Genomic DNA, 13,050 nt, shown 5'->3' with positions numbered 1-13,050 from the left:
TCCATTCATATTGGAGATCGCATACAAGTCTCATATAATTGGTAATGTGAACGGCCTAACAAAAAAATCGGATTTCACAACAAATCGGATATGGGTCGTTTCAGGTTGCAGTCTGAACGTAGTGTATGTGTCAGCCCTGTGATGACCTGGCGACTTGTCCAGGGTGTACCCCGCCTTTCGCCCGTAGTCAGCTGGGATAGGCTCCAGCTTGCCTGCGACCCTGTAGAACAGGATAAAGCGGCTAGAGATAATGAGATGACATGAGATCTATATCTATTTAAAATCTATAAAAGATTTTATATAGAGATCAGTGGGGAAACCTGAAACCGCCATGTTTTCGAACTTTTATTTTGAAAACATTCACTGACTTGCGCGTGTAATGATCGATGGTATCACGTTATTGTTGATGCCATGGTAACTGAAATGTTGACATGGCGCCTACGGTGATGGAACAAGAAGCGTGTAAAAAATAAACAGGAAAGTAACCAGCATCGCTAGATTCCTGTAAGTCTTTGGGTAATATGAACACGTTGTTTTATAATCCACTTGTTTCTGTGGGTGATATTTTGATTTGCATACAAATATAACAATCTAATTATGAGCCTGATTAAGCCCAGAGACATTATTATGGAAAGAAGAGTTAGACATCATGAAGATCGTATAGGGATTAGTGTTTTTATTTCCATCGTTAGATTTGCCCGGTCGTTAAACATTCAGGTGTTTCTTTCTCTTAAAATCTGCAGGGTTTTTTTTCCCCTTGAAGTCTGTTTATCGAGCCAGTCAGGAATGGAGGTCGTGCTGCAAACTCCAAACACTTTACCCGACAATGTGAAGAAAAAGAAAATTCTACCTCTTAGTCAACTGGTGGAAGAAACAAAGAAGACCTCAAAAGTCTCTCATCACCTCCTTGAAACTAGTAAGAGTATGATTCATGACCTAAACGAGGGGTGTCAATTTCATTTTAAGTAATGGACTAGAGTACCAAAAAAGAGTTTAGCTTCTTTTAATATGCTCAGTTATTGAAAAAAAGGCTTAACCATTAGCCACTTGAATAGAAAAACCTTTACACCTGCTCATTCATGCAATTATCCCAAACCCTAATCATGTGGCAGCAGCTCAAGCCATAATATTTATGCAGATACAAGTCAAGAGCTTCAGTTAAGATTCACGTAAAAAAACAAAAAAACCCTGGGAAAATACCCCCCCAGCCTGTGCCCAAGGTAGCCTCAGATTTCTGTTGTAGAATTGTACTTTTGTTGCCTATCCACCTAAGGGCATGATGATATTATGCTCACCATAGTCATAAAGAGGCGATAATTGACTTACTGCACACTTTCTCTTTCAAAAACATCTGTGTACAAGTGCATCTCAAACAATTAGAATATTGTGAAAAAGTTTGTTGTTTTCATATTTTAATTCAAAAAGGTAAACTTTCATATATTCTATATTCACTACATGTAAACTGAAAGATTTCAAGCCTTTTTTTTGTTTTATTTATGATGATTATGGCTTATAGCTCATAGAAATCAGAAATCCAGTACCTCGAATTATTAGAATAGTTCTTAAGATCACTCAAAAAAGGATTTACAATACAGAAATGTCCAACTTCTGAAAAGTATGTTCATTTATACACTCAATACTTGGTTGGGACTCCTTTACCACAAATTAATGCATCAGTGCAGCATGGCATGGAGGCGATCAGCCTGTGGCACTACTGAGGTGTTGTTGAAGCCCTGGTTGCTTTGATAGCGACCTTCAGCTCATCTGTATTTTTAGGTCGGGTGTTTCTCATCTTCCTCTTGACAATACCTCATAGATTCTCTATGGGGTTCAGGTCAGACGAGTTGGCTGGCCAATCAAGCACATTAATATCATGATCAGAAAACCATTTGGTAGTAGTTTTGGCGCTGTGGGCAGGTACTAAGTCCTGCTGGAAAAGGAAATCAGCATTTCCATAAAGCTTGTCAGCAAATGGAAGCATGAAGTGCTCTAAAATTTCCTGGTAGATGGCTGTGTTGACTTTGAACTTGATAAAACACAGCGGACCAACACCAGTAGATGATGTGGCACCCCAAATCATCACAGACTGCAGAAAGAAACTTCACACTGTACTTCAAACACCTTACATTCTGTGCCTCGCCACTCTTCCTCCAGATTTTTTCCCTGTGCCCACTCATTTCACTGTTACCCAGTCTTGCAGTCATGATGTCATCATTATTTCAACTGTTATTCACAATGCCGAGTTGGCAATGTTCTCCATTTTTATATATATATATATATATATATATATATATATATATATATATATATATATAATGACACTAAATTAGATAATCACTTGCCTAATAGAGTTAAATTTGATTAAAATGTGGCAATATCAATGGCATATTATGATATTCATATGTAATTCCATAATATATTGAAATATATTCAAAACATTTGTGCATAGTTATTTAATAATTGACTTGATGTACTTGCAACATACAAGAAAAATAATTTAACTCTCTGGAGTCTGATGGTATTTTCTGGCACTCTGATGATTTTGGCAGACTCTGATTTTGTTGTCAACTTCAACAAATCTAAGCAGTATTTTCAAAGTCATATGACTTTTTTTTTCTGTTCAGCACAAGTTCAGCTGCAATAATCTCTATGTAGTACAGTTAGGTCCATATATATTTGGACACTGAAACAAATTTTGTTTTTTTACCTGTTTACTGAAACATATTCAAGTTATAGTTATATAATGGACATGGACATAAAGTCCAGACTTTCAGCTTTCATTTGAGGGTATCCACATTAAAATTGGATGAAGGGTTTAGGAGTTTCAGCTCCTTAACATGTGCCACCCTGTTTTTAAAGGGACCAAAAGTAATTGGACAGTTGACTCAAAGGCTATTTCATGGGCAGGTGTAGGCAATTCCTTCGTTATGTCATTCTCAATTAGGCAGATAAAAGGCCTGGAGTTGATTTGAGGTGTGGTGCTTGCATTTGGAAGATTTTGCTGTGAAGAAAACATGCAGTCAAAGGAGCTCTCAATGCAGGTGAAACAAGCCATCCTTAAGTTGCGAAAACAGAAAAAAAACATCAGAGAAATTGCTACAATATTACGAGTGGCAAAATCTACAGTTTGGTACATCCTGAGAAAGAAAGAAAGCACTGGTGAACTCATCAATGCAAAAAGACCTGGATGCCCACAGAAGACAACAGTGGTGGATGATCGCAGAATAATTTCCGTGGTGAAGAGAAACCCCTTCACAACAGCCAACCAAGTGAACAACACTCTCCAGGAAGTAGGCGTATCAATATCCAAATCCACCATAAAGAGAAGACTGTATGAAAGTAAATACAGAGGGTTCACTGCACAGTGCAAGCCATTCATAAGCCTCAAGAATAAAAAGTCTAGATTGGACTTTGCTAAAAAACATCTAAAAAAGCCAGCACAGTTCTGGAAGAACATTCTTTGGACAGATGAAACCAAGATCAACCTCGACCAGAATGATGGAAAGAAAAAAGTATGGTGAAGGTGTGGTACAGTTCATGATCCAAAGCATACCACATCATCTGTAAAACACGGCGGAGGCAGTGTGATGGCTTGGGCATGCATGGCTGCCAGTGGCACTGGGTCACTAGTGTTTATTGATGATGTGACACAGGACAGAAGCAGCTGGATGAATTCTGAGGTATTCAGAGACATACTGTGTGCTCAAATCCAGCCAAATGCAGCCAAACTGATTGGTCGGCGTTTCATACAGTACACCACCGTGCCGCCCATATTGGTTCATTTTCCTCAATAAATAAAGGACCAAGTATAATATTTTCGTCTCATTTGTTTAACTGGGTTCTCTCCATCTACTTTTAGGACTTGTGTGAAAATCTGATGTCGTCTTAGGTCATATTTATACAGAAATATAGAAAATTCTAAAGGGTCCACAAACTTTCAAGCACTACTGTACATACTACGTAGATATTATTGTTGCTGAACTTGTGCTGAATACAAAAATAAGTCATATGACTTTGAAAATACTGCTTAGATTTGTTGAAATTGACAACAACATTAGAGCATGCCAAAATCATTTAAGTGCTAGAAAATACTCTCAGACAGTTAATGGCATTTAGCAGACATTCTTATCCAGAGGAACCTGGGAAGTAGTTGGGGGGTTAGGTGCCTTGTTCAAGGGCACTTCAACCATTCCTGCTGGTCCAGGGAATTGAACCAGCAACTTTTTGGTCCCAAAGCTGCTTCTCTAACCATTAGGCCATGGCTGCCCTGAAGCCAAGAACAGAGGGAAAATCAATCTGAGCCAATGCACAAGCATTAAATACAATTGTAGTCAGAAGTTTGCATACAGTGACATGAATGTCATCTTGGATATGAATGTCATGGCAATATTTGGGCTTTCAGTAATTTCTTTGAACTGTTCTTTTTCTGTGGCAGAATGATTGTACAGCATACATCTTTAATAAAAAAAACACTAGAATGTGGTGCACAAGTTTGAATTTTCTTTGGGTTTTCTGAAATCAACACAGGATCAAAATTATACATGTCCGGTCAAAAATATACATACAACACACCTAATGTTTGGGTAAAATGTCTCTTCGCAAGCTTCACCTTGACCAAACATTTTTGTTTACCATGAACGAGCTTCTGGTGGAATTCTGGTTGGGTATTTCATGACATTTCATGGTAGAATTGGTGAAGTTCAATTAATTTTTTTTTTCTTAGCATGGACTCGACTTATAAGCACTGTCCATATATTTTCAATAGGGTTGAAGTCAGGACTTGTTTTGAGCTTATTGTTAGCCTGCTTTATCCTCCACAACCAGCTCTGATGCATGTTTGGGTTAATTGTCCTGTTGTAACTCCCAAGTCGTGTTCAAGTTTTGATGGTTTATGCTGAATAATTCTGAGGTAGCCCTCCTTCTTCATTATTTCATCCACTTTGTGCAATGAACCAGTTCCACTGGCAGCAAAACAGCCCCAGAGCATGATGATCCTACCACCACCACCGGCTGCTACAGTGTCCCTCTGTACATGGTGGTCATTGTAGCCAAACAACTCAATCTTTGTCTCATCTGACCATACAGCTATCCTCCAGAAGGCTTTTTCTTTGTCTGTGTGGTCAGCTTCAAACTTTAGTTAAGCTTGAAGCTGTCAGATTTGGAGCAGGGGGTTATTTCTTGGATAGCAGCCTCTTAGTCCATGGTGATCTGAACTGTAGACAGTGATCCATCAGCTTCCAGTTCATGGCAGGGCTGTGCCATGGTGGTTCCCAGGTTGTTCCTGACCATCCAAACCAATTTCCTTTCAGCTGAGGGTGACAGTTTGGGTTTTCTTGAAGCAAAGTGGTTACACCTCACAATAACTTGGAAACAATTGTTTGAACTGATCTTGGAATTTGCAATTGTTTAGAAATGGCTCCAAGAGACATTCCAGAGTTGTGTATATCTGCGATCCTCTTTCTCAGATCTGCACTGAACTCCTTGGACTTTCCCATTTTACTGTGTGTTGGTCAATCAAATGAGTGCTGTAAATAAACCCTTTTTATGAAGGCAAAGGGAAGCTACCAGCTGTAGTCAATCATGATCACTAACAGGAATGTTAGGGTTCACCCAGTCGGAAACGGTCAATTTACTTCTCGGGACCCCCGCCCTCATGCCACCCAGACATCTGGGGGGTTAGTCGCAAAAAAAGACAGGAACCCCAATGTAGTTCACATCTTTATTCGCAAGTTCCCCCCAATTGGACAAGAATACAGAGGGTTATTATATACGAGTGTTATCTGTGTGTAAATGACATCACTGTTGAGGGTGTGTGTGTGTCTATGGGGGTGTGTGAGTGAGTGACATCATTTTGATATCTGTGTGTGTGTGTGTGTGTGTGTGTGTGTGTGTGTATGTGTGTGTGTGTCACATCTTAATTACATCACTGTTCTGATGGAATGTTCAGATGTATGTGTGTGTGTGTGTGTGTGTGTGTGTGTGTGTAAATCATAACATAATGACATATTTCTGATGATATGACATGATAGCAAGGTACAGACAGATTTTAAAGGTCATTGCTTATGTACACCCCTTCAGGTCAGATATAACATAGGGCAATATGTACTTAAGATGGTGATGGAATTTTTCAACAAAGATATGTTATAAGAAAGTAAACAAAAAATAAGAATATGTCTAGTCTACGAAGGTCAAATGCATCAGAAATTAATGCCAAGTTAAACAGAAATAGTTTAAAGGATCTAAAAGCTAAAGGATGAAAAGATCATAAATTCTTAACACATGAATGTGTCTTGTGCTAAGTCAGCAAATTACATCTTGATTTCATCAATATGGAGTAAGACAATCATAAGCAAAACATCTCATATCAAGAATATGTTCTTAACAACTCAGCATTTACCATTTTAAACAAAGACATGTTTATGTCTAGTCTAGCAAAGTAGGTCAGCACTCCTCTGTGACTGGAGGAAGGTCACAAGCCTAGGATTCAGGATTAAACTCATAAAGTCTTAACATTAGAATCATAAAGTCTTAACAATCCTAAATTACACTCTGCAATTAATAAAGGATCTTAAAAAGCTCTAAAATATGAAATCATAAAGCCTTAAAGGAACAGTCCACCGTACTTCCATAATGAAATATGCTCTTATCTGAATTGAGACGAGCTGCTCCGTACCTATCCGAGCTTTGCGCGACCTCCCAGTCAGTCAGACGCAGTCAGACGCGCTGTCACTCCTGTTAACAATGTAGCTAGGCTCAGTATGGCCAATGGTATTTTTTGGGGCTGTAGTTAGATGCAACCAAACTCTTCCGCGTTTTTCCTGTTTACATAGGTTTATATGACCAGTGACATGAAACAAGTTCAGTTACACAAATTGAAATGTAGCGATTTTCTATGCTATGGAAAGTCTGCACTATAATGACAGGCGTACTAACACCTTCTGCGCGCTTCGGCAGCGCATTGATACGGAGCTCAGATATCAATGCGCTGCCGAAGCGCGCAGAAGGTGTTAGTACGCCTGTCATTATAGTGCGGACTTTCCATAGCATAGAAAATCGCTACGTTTCAATTTGTGTAACTGAACTTGTTTCATATCACTGGTCATATAAACCTATGTAAACAGGAAAAACGCGGAAGAGTTTGGTCGCATCTAACTACAGCCCCAAAAAATACCATTGGCCATACTGAGCCTAGCTACATTGCTAACAGGAGTGACAGTGCGTCTGACTGCGTCTGACTGACTGGGAGGTCGCGCAAAGCTCGGATAGGTACGGAGCAGCTCGTCTCAATTCAGATAAGAGCATATTTCATTATGGAAGTACGGTGGACTGTTCCTTTAACAATCCTAAATCACGTGTAGCTATAAAACTAACTTAAATCATGGCTTTAAATTTAACTTTTAATCCTAACTACACGTTGCGCTATGCAGCTGCGGGTGTGTGTGGGTGGATCTGACATCATTGCAGACCTTGGCGTCGTTCTCTGATCAATAATACACATTTCATATCAAAACAAGCAAAATGTTCCCAAACAATGTCCAGGTCATTTCAACTAAGAATATAATTTTGTCACAAAAATAAATTGCTGCCTTCTTGGTCAAGAATAATACTTATATAAACCTACATATAAACCTACATAATAATAAAACCTAACAATCCCCCCCTTTGATAATAGTATCACTATTATCAAATCCTAGGATCATATATGATCTTTATCACCTCATGATCATATATGTGATTACATCGAGAATTAATCTTGAGTTAATCTTTGCCCTTCTTGACGTATATTGGTGCTCAGAGGGCGGGCATGCCTGATCAGCCCTCGTCCCACCTCACCGGAGCTTAGAGAAACTCGAAACCTCTTAATTTGTCCCAAATACACGCTACTTCCTTCAGGGTAATTTGTTCTAAAACAGTGAGGAAAAAATTAAATTAGAAGGCATATCGACCTATAGTGAGAACAGAGTCCTGTAAGAATACAGAGTTTCAGAGCATAGAGATGTGTAATAATAGTAGAAAATGGCATCAGATGACAGACATAACACGTTCGTGTGGTGTGCGCTTGTGCAGTCCAGTTAGCAAATTGCCAGAAGATGTTGTCTCGAAGTCCAGCTCGAGCGGGTAACCCTGCTCCGAGCAATGAAGTGGTCCAGAAAGCTCGAGCGGGTAACCCTGCCCTGAGCAAAGATGAAGCAGTCACGAAGGCTCGGGCGGGTAGCCCTGCCCCGAGCAACAATGAAGTCACGAAACCCGTGATGAGGACTGTCATGGTTGTAGTGAGGATGATTGGTCCCAAACGGGGCGCACGATCTCTTCCCCTCTTTGTTCACAACGTCTTGAGGATTCTCAGTCGAATCTGTGTAGAGCTCAGAAATAGAGAGACAGAGAGAGAGAAAACAGAGACTGGATAGGGACACAGAGAAAACGTTAGTAGCAAACTTGTCATTGTAACACAACTTTGTTATGGAGCCTTCTTCAATCGCGTGGCATGGATCCACTGTGGAAAAAGGTCAGTTAAAACAGCAGTAAAAGTAATGGTGACTATGTCTGCAGGCCCACCATATCTAGGTTTTCCCAATTGTCCAAATCGTTACTTTAAAAAGTCACACCAGCACTTGTCTCCCACGTGAAAGGGGTGTGTGGTGGAGATAATATTGTATTATTGACCTTGGTACAAATTTTATGCAACTTATCTATAAGGGCTGCAGAATACTCATCCATATGCATTTTCAAATCAGAGGTACCCGGAGCCAGAGTTCCCTTCTTCCAGGGGAGAGGGAAAGGTCTTCCAAAAATAATTTCTTGGTGTCACACGAATTTCAGCCAGAATGAATTATGGATTACAGAGCCAAACCTGTGTACTGCATGGCCTTAATTAATTTGTCGATTAGTACGTTCTACGATACCAGAGGATTGAGGAATGTGAAAACACCAGTTTAGTTTAGAGATACTTACAAAGGTTTTGTGTGACTTTTGAGGTGAAAGGGGTACCTTTGTCTGAGTCTATGGCATTTGAAACCCCATAACTATAACAATAATTATTATTATTGATTTCTTATTATTTTATTGTTGTTTTTTTTATTGTTCTGCTTTTATTGCTTGTTTTTCTTTTTTACTGTCCAGTGTCCTTGGGTACCTTGAAAGGCACTTATAAATAAAATGTCTCATCTCATTATCTCTAGCCGCTTTATCCTTCTACAGGGTCGCAGGCAAGCTGGAGCCTATCCCAGCTGACTACGGGCAAAAGGCGGGGTACACCCCGGACAAGTCGCCAGGTCATCACAGGGCTGACACATAGACAACCATTCACACCTACGGTCAATTTAGAGTCACCAGTTAACCTAACCTGCATGTCTTTGGACTGTGGGGGAAACCGGAGCACCCGGAGGAAACCCACACGGACAACATGCAAACTCCACACAGAAAGGCCCTCGCCGGCCCCAGGGCTCGAACCCAGGACCTTCTTGCTGTGAGGCGACAGCGCTAACCACTACACCACCGTGCCGCCTAAATAAAATGTATTAGTATTATTATTATTATTATAACTAAGTATTATTTCTTTTGCCAGAGTACGAGTAACTACCTTCGCGTTCTCTCGAGAACAGGGAAAAGCTTCTACCCATTTAGAGAATTTGTCCACAATCAAGATGACAAAAATCAAATGAGAAAGGAAGAGCGTATGCCTCATGCAGAATATCAGGCAGTGAACACACAGAATAACCACAGAGGTATGATAAATATTATAAATTATAAATATTATACACCGTCTGAGGGTTTAGAACAAAAACCATCAACAAAGAGTACTTCCCCCATCCCTAGAGGTGCTGGAGGAGAGATCAGACCTGATACTAGTAGTATGTACAATTTTTAGACAATATCAATGTCATCCCAAGTATTAAGGATACTTAAGGAGAATTAAGGAGGCGTGCGAGAGCGTGACCTACATTATCAAAAGGGGATGTGACACGAATTTCGAGATTGTTATTAGAACAGAGAATAAATAGTCATATGTTAATTTAATTATCAATTAAATTACTGATAAATTAATTTAATGGGTCTGTAAATTTTGCAACACCTGTTTAACTTGATGTGACGAGTGCAAGATCAGTGGGTGAGACAAAACCAATTTTTCCACATCTAAAACCATCAAAGCACATGCAGAGACAGCCCCCAGACACGCAGGGAAGCCTTGAGCAACAATGTCTAATGTTTTGGATAAAAATGCACAATGCTGCAGTCCCCCCCCCATGCTCCCCAGAGGCTGTGCCCTGGTGTTCACAGGCATAGAGGTGGAAGGGCTTGAAGTGATCAGGTAACCCCAGGGGCGGAACAAAGGGTGCTTCTGAGGGAGTGATAAGCGACCACCATAGTGTCAGTCCAGGTCAAAGGGTGTTGCAGTGGATCGTGATGAGAGATTGCAGAACGGAGAAGCTTGTCATATAAAGAGCAGTCAGGGATCCATTTTCTGACCCAGAAAAGACATCAGTGCATGTTTAGTTGCAGGGCGTTTTGTGTCTAGAATGACAGCCTTGAGAAAGTTCAAAACTTCAAAAGTTCAAATACTTAAGTGTCCATTGGTCCTGGAAACCTTAAAGCCCTTGTGCGCCAAATGTTGGAGCAGGCGCAAGTGTCAGTGTCTTGGCAGATTTCTGGTGACTCAGCAGATACCAGAACACACAGACCACAGAGTCCTGAGGGAGGGAGAAGGTCACAGAGTGTGTTATGAATTTGAAAGGAATTACAAAGGAATAAGACCTTACAATATAATAAACCTAACAAGGAAGTTAAGAGACCTCGGCCTTGGCAAGATAAGAGACATTTTGGAAGTTTCAGCACCTCTGAATTAATAATCCTAGTGAGCATATGCAAATTTTTGGCTCTGTATGTATAATTTTGACCCTGTGTTGATTTCAGAAAACCCAAAGAAAATTAAAACTTGTGCACTAAATTCTAGTGTTTTTTTTAATTAAAAATTTATGCTGCACAATTATTCTGCCACAGAAAAAGAACAGTTCAAAGAAATTACTGAAAGCCCAAATATTGCCATAAAATTCATATCCAAGATGACATTCATGTCACTGTATGTAAACTTCTGACCACAGCTGTATAGCCAATACAACAATTTGGAAGTAAGAAAGAAAGAAACCACTGATGTACTCATAACCAAAATATTGAACAGGTTCGCCAAGGACAGAGCATTAGCTTACTTCTTAACACAGTGCACAGTTTCATTCATACTGACTAACGTACAGACTGTACAACCCTGTGTTGTATATGCAAAACTTCGCATAAGCTAGTTAACTATATGAGATATAGCTAACAAACTATTACTCTGAGAGTGTTTCACATTCTCACATTTACTTAGCATAGGTCAGTTGTAGCCTTGCCAGTCACAGCCAGTAGGAAACTGTAGCCACAGTTTCTCGCAAAAATAATCATCCCTCTTGGTGGTTGTCCTGTTTTGTTGCATTACAAGCTGTAAATAAAATGGATTTTGGTGAGTTAGCACAGTTTGATTTACACAACATGCCTACCACTTTAAAGGTTCATTTTTTTTTAAATTGCGGCACAAACAATAATTAAGATGAAAAAACAGAAATTTGGAGTGTGCATAGGTATTCACCCCCCAAAGTCAATACTTTGTAGAGCCACCTTTTGTTGCAATTACAGCTGCAAGTCTCTTGGGGTATGTCTCTATTAGCTTAGCACATCTTGCCACTGGAATTTTTGCCCATTCCTCAAGACAAAACTGCTCCAACTCCTTCAAGTTAGATGGCTTGCATTGGTGTACAGCAGGGGTCACCAAACTTTTTTCTCTGGGGGCCACACTGTCGTTCCTGACTGTGATGGGGGGGCCGGGGTCGGGTCAGCTATGTAACATAGAATTGTATGACCCAGACAAATATGACCACCAGCAGGCCTCATTGTGTAGTAGAGATTACTAGCCTGGCACAGCCATCCACACTACTATATCCCCACTACTATATCCCCGCTACTATATCCCCGCTACTATATCCACACAACTATATCCCCACTACTATATCCCCACTACTATATCCACACAACTATATCCCCACTACTATATCCCCACTACTATATCCCCACGACTATATCCACACGACTATATCCACCACTACTATATCCACACTACTATATCCCCACTACTATATCCCCCACTACTATATCCCCACTACTATATCCCCACTACTATATCCCCACTACTATATCCACACGACTATATCCACACTACTATATCCACACTACTATATCCCCCACGACTATATCCCCACTACTATATCCACACAACTATATCCCCACTACTATATCCACACGACTATATCCACACTACTATATCCACACTACTATATCCACACTACTATATCCCCACTACTATATCCCCCACTACTATAGCCCCACTACTATATCCCCCACTACTATAGCCCCACTACTATATCCACACTACTATATCAACACTTGATTCCTGGCACATATTTGTTTATCTTTACTAGTGGTTTGCAAAAGTAGTAATCGAGTCTTCACACTTTGTTTTAATTTGAAATACCACAGATATTCCATTTATTTATTTTCTAATAAAAATAACATCAAAGCTGTCAAGGTAAGAAACATCTGCCTAGTTGAGGTGAGTGACACTGGCAAAGGTGAGTGGAAAATTATAAATTGTAGGTAGGCCTGTTGATATTATTAATAATATTAATAATAGTGTGCAGCACTTAATAAAGGTCAAATAAATAGGCCTAAAAAATAAATACACTTAAAAAAACAGTGAAATTATAATATGAGCAATAGATCAATAGATCACAGCAGTTGTGCTGTGTCCTGCACGTCATTGCTGTCATCCATGGCCAAAGCAAAAAACTCGAATTCTGATGCTTTCTCATTCAGCTGGTCATACACGTTGTCCCCTAAATCTTCGGTTCGCCTGGTCATAGTAGGTGCGGAGAGACTCACCGCGTTGAGCGCATCCTTCTTGTTGGGACACACCTCCTCGGCCACAGCAAGCATGCATACTTTAACAAAGTCCCCATCAGTAAA

General features: G+C 40.0%; 1 protein-coding gene across 1 annotated transcript in view; it reads left to right on the top strand.

Moving 5' to 3' along the window:
• Positions 1–853: 853 nt before the first annotated feature.
• Positions 854–13,050, top strand: part of cfap221 (cilia and flagella associated protein 221) — a 165,795-nt gene continuing 153,598 nt past the window's right edge. Inside the window, exon 1 of the mRNA XM_060898269.1 lies at positions 854–916. The gene's annotated coding sequence lies outside the window, so the exon portion shown is untranslated. The remainder of the gene's footprint in view (positions 917–13,050) is intronic.

This window comes from Neoarius graeffei, chromosome 18 (assembly GCF_027579695.1).
Source record: "Neoarius graeffei isolate fNeoGra1 chromosome 18, fNeoGra1.pri, whole genome shotgun sequence".
Classification (NCBI taxonomy): domain Eukaryota; kingdom Metazoa; phylum Chordata; class Actinopteri; order Siluriformes; family Ariidae; genus Neoarius; species Neoarius graeffei.
This window is presented reverse-complemented; position numbering and strand designations above follow the sequence as displayed.